We start from the raw sequence: 6,067 nt of genomic DNA on the forward strand, positions 1-6,067 counted from the left end.
AAAATAGTTAACTTTTGTATTTTTATGCAGAATATGCATTGACGCAAAGCATAAAATACGATCACAAGAAAGCAACGGTCGAGCGTAGTGTTACCACAAGGCTTTGCGATGATTTGTGCTCACAAATATCTGCTCAAGAAAGATTGCCGCATAGAGCTGCCGCAACCTGGTGGGTGCATCTAGGTGAAAAGTGATAACTCATAGAAATAGAAGTTATTTATACTGTTTTATTTAGATATTGCGGCTAAAAGAAAGAAAAGTTGCGTCGATAGTATAGAAATTGGCTAAGAAATGCGAGAATTATAAATTGTCGTCAATACACCCACTAACACCATTGCGATAGTAGAATAGAATGTTTCAGTTTTAGTTTTGTAGGAAATTAGTCACCGCATGCGTTAATGGCTCAAAGATAAAAGAAACAACGCATCTACGTCGCATTGCGCCCATCATTCAGAAATGAAGAGATGATCAATGCAATGATGGTGCATGCGACAATCGATCAAGAGCTTAGCGATCAACGCAAATTCAACTGCATGCGATAATAAAAAATAACACCGCATGCGGCGATCGACCGAAGATGTAAAGAGCAACGCAATTGCGGAAGCTTCTGACATGTGTACAACATTCAGTTGTGCATTTCTGACGGGTTGATTGCATAACAGGTGGAATATTCAGTCCACCATTTCAGAAACTACCTTAACCATAAAGTGGGGACCACAATATCAAAGAGCCAAGCTTCGCCTATAAATAGCTTCTGAAATTTCATTGAATGATATACTTGAATACATAGAGACGTACATATACTGATCTGAGAGAGAGACTGATCTAAAGTGATTTCCAGAGTAGATCCGGGATAATTATGAGACAAGGCCGAGAGGTGAGTCTCCGGGCAAAGAATCCTTCCAATCCCCATCGTTGAAGCTCTGTGCAAAAGTCACTTCTACCAGAAGAGCAAGCCTGGGAGGGAAGCTCTTCTCTCCATTACTTTCACACGCCGGCAAGCACAACCTCCGTTCACGATCTGCATCAAGACATTGACACTCTTTCTGTATTTGTTTCTAATCTCTGTTTCATCATCTGTATTCATCTTCTTAATCTTTCATTCACACAATGTATCGAACGCTTAATCTTAGTATTAAATGTTACGATCATTACCATTATCATCTCTCTGTCTAATTCCATTCATCCATAATCCATTTTCTCCATGATGTTTACCTAATCCCCTGGGTAATCAGCAAGAATTAAGCAAGTAAATTAATTTGTGTTAAGGAAATAATTAAGTTTAGCTAAAGCATGCTCGACGACATCTTCACCTGTAAGAGCAGAAGTGAAGATGTTATTCCGCCTAGTGAGAGAAGGTTGGAAGAATGTGTTATCTAAAGCGAGAAGTACTTCCAGAGATGGAAGCAACCTTACGTTCATCACGTTCATCCCTGTTTCACCATAGAAATATGGTAACGTGGCCGATCACCGAGAGGTGTACGCCAATGGAAAGTGGAACCTTAGTTGCATCTTTAATGCAATTGACAAACTTGTGTTGTTTTTACTATTTACTCTCTCTTTCTGATTCATCCATAAAGACTTGTGTAAAACCCTAACCCTAATTCAGAAAGAAGGGAAAAATAAAATACTGAAAATAAAGGAGAATATAATTAAAATTATGAATGTAAAATATAAATTAAATTAAGAGGAAGTTGGGTGGAATTTAGGGAAAAATTTGATAAATTAAGAAATTTATTAATAATTATCCAACAATAGCATATATAACTATGAATAAGTGGGCAGAATCGGGGAAGATTAATAAGGGAGTTGGAAGCTAGCGAATTTGGGGGACAAAGGAAATTAGATGACTTTTCGTTTGGAAACTGTTCATTGGAAGGCTTGGGAGGTTGAAATTAATAATTTGAAGTTAGGAAGAATTTGGATACCTTTTGTACGGAGACTGTTCATTGGGAGATTTGGAGGTGAAAATTAATTATCAGTGTACGGGGTAAGTTAAAAATTAAAAAGAAAAGTGGAATCCACGTGTCGCAAGCAGTGAGGGTAACCCACTAGCGAGATTGGAGGAAGTTGGAGAGAATGGGAGAGAGCGAGATTGGCTGAGCGAGAGACTGGGAGAGAGCGAAGTTGGAGAGAAAGGGTGGAGAGAAATAAGGAGAAAGCGACGCTGGCGAGATTGGAGAGAGCGATGCTGGCGAGATTGGAGAGAGCGAGATCCTTAGCGAGAAACCTGGAGAGAGTGAGATCCTTAGCAAGAAGCATGGAGAGAGCGACACTACCGAGAGCCAAATGAGCGAAAAAGTTGGAGAGAGCGAGATTTGGACTTAATGATGTGTTTTAAGGAATGTAATGCGATCTTTGATATTTTTGATAATTAAGTCAAAAATTAAGCAATTTAGGTGGCAAAAGGAGATTTCATGCAGAAACTTAGGGATTAAAATGCACGGCCAAGATTACATGCCATAAGAGTAATTTTGGTTGGCAAACTTAAAATTAGACAACTCAAAAGCTCAGTTAACCCCAGTAATTTAAAAGAGGCCACTTGTAGGATGTGTTGTCACATAGAGAAGAGTTGAAAACGAATATAAATAGGAGGCTTTGGCTGAAGAATTAAACTCATTCTCAAACAAATTCTAGTAGTAATAGTCGTGTGGAGAGAGTGAGGTAGTTTTATGAGTTTAAAAGAGAGAAGCTCAAGGGAGGTGCTGCCCAAATTTCCTTCTAAGAGGGAAAGCTTACTGTGAGTGTTATAGTTTTGATAGTTAACATATGTTGTGAGTGTTATAGTTTTGATAGTTAACATATGTTGTGAGTGTTATAGTTTTGATAGTTAACATATGTTGTGAGTGTTATAGTTTTGATAGTTAACATATGTTGTGAGTGTTACATTGCATTTTAGTAATTCAGTAGATGTTGTGCGTATTATGTTGCAGTAGAAAATACCATCCCTGCTAGCATGATAATTTTGCTAGGTTAGTATGCATGGAAAAAGTTATGTCACTCCAGAGCATCATTTGTTAGCATGATGGTTAGGTAAAGTCAGTATATTTGGTGAATAGTATGTGCCTTGTTAGTCAGAAAGTACAGTGAGTAGCTTGATGTACTGTGGGTGTTATACCTTTTTGTTAGCACTGTGTCTTTGATAAATCAGTACGTAATGTGAATATTATAGTTGTATAACCTGAACATCACAGTCTGGAGATGTTAGAATTTTCTATCTTATGAATTATAGGGTGTGCTGTCATCTCTCGCAAGTATTACAGTAGAGTCCATTGTGAATATTCACTTAAGTTAAAAGAGAAGTGCATCGTAAATACTGTGAAGCTATGATATTGTTTGTGTGTGACTATGGAAACTGCGATTATGCCCGGGATGTGGTTAGCATGCTTAACAAAAGGTGCTTGACGGGAAAAATTGGTCAGCTTCGGTCGGCGGGAAATAATGGTCGGCTTCGGTCGGCGGGAAATAATAGTCGGTGACGACCGGCGGGAAATATGGTCAAGTACCTGTACAGTACCAACACTTCTTATCTATGTTAAAGCAATTACATGTTAACATTCCTTTCAGTGAAGCGATTGAGGAAATGTCTGCCTATGCCAAGTTTTTGAAGGATATGGTAACTAAGAAAAGAGGTACTGGAAAATTTGCCACGGTGGCATTAACGCAAAGTTCCAAATCCATTATCCCACTGAAGATGAGCGATCCTGGGAGCTTCACTATTTCTTGCTCCATAGGAGGACTCTATATTAGGCAAGCCTTGTGTGACTTGGGGGCCAGCATAAATTTGATGCCGCTGTCAATTTTTAGACAATTAAATATGGGGCAACTTGTGCCCACATCAGTGACTCTCCAATTGGCTGACAGATCTCTGGTTCATCCAGAAGGTAAGATGAAGGATGTGCTGATCACGATTGATAAATTTATTTTTCCAGCTGACTTCATCATTTTAGACTACGAGGCCGACAAAGATGTGCCCATCATTTTGGGGCGACCTTTCTTATCAACGGGTCGTGCTCAAATTGATGTACACAAGGGAAAAATCACTTTGAGTATAAACGGACAGAAGCTCAAATTTAATATAATTTGTGCCATGAAATTTTCGGATAAAGAAGACCTGCAAGATTCTGATGATGACCTGAATTTGATTGAAGAAGAAAAGTCTGATGAAGAGTATGAAGAAGAGAATGCCAACGCATCCGTAGCTACCTGCAATGCGATCGTAGCAAAAATAAACAAAGAAGAAGAAATGATCGCAACGCAAGAAGAAGAGCCAAAAGAAGAAAGAAAAACAACACAACCTTCCCTTGTGGAACCACCAACACTTGAACTAAAGACCCTACCAACCCATTTGAAGTACGCATTTCTGGGGCAGAATGAGAAGCTACCAGTGATAATTTCCTCTACGCTCAACGAAGATCAAGAGAATGCGTTGATGAGCATTCTCAAGAAACATGTGCAGGCAATTGGCTGGACGCTCGCTGACATCAGAGGAATTAGCCCCGCGTACTGCATGCACCACATTCGTCTTGAAGACGACCACAAAGCAACAATTGAACATCAACGCAGTCTCAACCCTGCGATGAAAAAGGTCGTCAAAAAGGAGATTATCAAGTAGCTAGATGTGGGCATTATCTATCCCATAGCAGATAGCACGTGGGTTAGCCCCCATGCAATGTGTGCCGAAGAAGGGTGGAATGACGGTAGTCCCAAATGAGAACAATGAATTAATACCGCAAAGAACCATCACTTGATGGCGCATATGCATAGACTACCGCAAGTTGAATGTGGCCACAAAGAAAGATCACTTCCCTCTGCCATTCATCGATCAAATGCTAGACAGACTAGCAGGGAATGATTTTTACTGCTTTTTGGATGGGTATGCCGGATATAATCAAATCATGATAGCTCCTGAAGATCAAGACAAGACCACATTCACCTGCCCATATGGGATGTTTGCTTTTCGCCGCATGTCGTTTGGCCTTCACAATGCGCAAGCACGTTCCAAAGGTGCATGATGGCGATCTTTTCAGATTATCTCGAGGACTCTATGAAAATATTTATGGATGACTTCTCTGTTTACGGGAACACTTATAAAGTCTGCTTAGCCAACTTGGAGAAGATTCTGAAAAGATGTGAAGAGATAAATCTGGTGCTCAATTGGGAAAAGTATCATTTCATGGTTAAGGAGGGTATAGTGTTGAGACACAAAATCTCCCGGGAAGGGTTGGAGGTGGACAAAGCAAAGATTGAAGCAATTGAAAATCTCCCACCTCCAACTAGCGTGAAGGTTGTATGAAGCTTCTTGGGGCATGCTGGATTCTATAGACAATTTGTCAAGGACTTTTCTAAGATAGCATGACCACTGAGTGCGTTGTTAGATGTGGACAGGAAATTTGAGTTTGACAACAATTGCCTCAACGCATTCAGAGCATTAAAAGATGCGTTGATTACCGCACCCGTACTAATTGCGTCGGATTGGACAATGCCATTTGAAATCATATGTGACGCAAGCGGGTATGCGATGGGGGCCGCATTAGCGCAAAAGAAGAAAATTATTTTGCACCCCATCACATATGCGAGTAAAACTCTAAACCCTGCTCAAATAAATTATACCACCACTGAGAAAGAACTTCTGGCTGTGATTTTTGCATTGGAGAAATTCAGGGCATATCTATTGGGAACCAAGGTATTCATTCACACTGATCACTCGGAAATCAAATATTTAATGACAAAAAAAGATGTAAAGCCGAGGTTGATCAGATGGGTTCTCCTCCTTCAAGAATTTGATATCCAGATAATTGATCGGAAGGGGACAGAGAATCAAGTTGCGGATCACTTGTCCAGATTGGAAAATCTCGAGGTTGACCGCAATGAATCTGAGGTGAGTGTTGTGTTCCCAGACGAGCAGCTGTTCCACATAGAAGAATTTCCCTGGTATGTGGACATCGTTAATTATTTGGTTTGTGAACAATTTCCTAAATATTACACCTATCATCAACAGAAGAAGATCAAGAATGAATGCAGACACTATTATTGGGATGAGCCGAATCTATATAAAAGAGGTGCA

The sequence above is a fragment of the Benincasa hispida genome, chromosome 7, assembly GCF_027475165.1.
Source record: "Benincasa hispida cultivar pf3 chromosome 7, pf3_genome.v1.1, whole genome shotgun sequence".
Classification (NCBI taxonomy): Eukaryota; Viridiplantae; Streptophyta; class Magnoliopsida; order Cucurbitales; family Cucurbitaceae; genus Benincasa; species Benincasa hispida.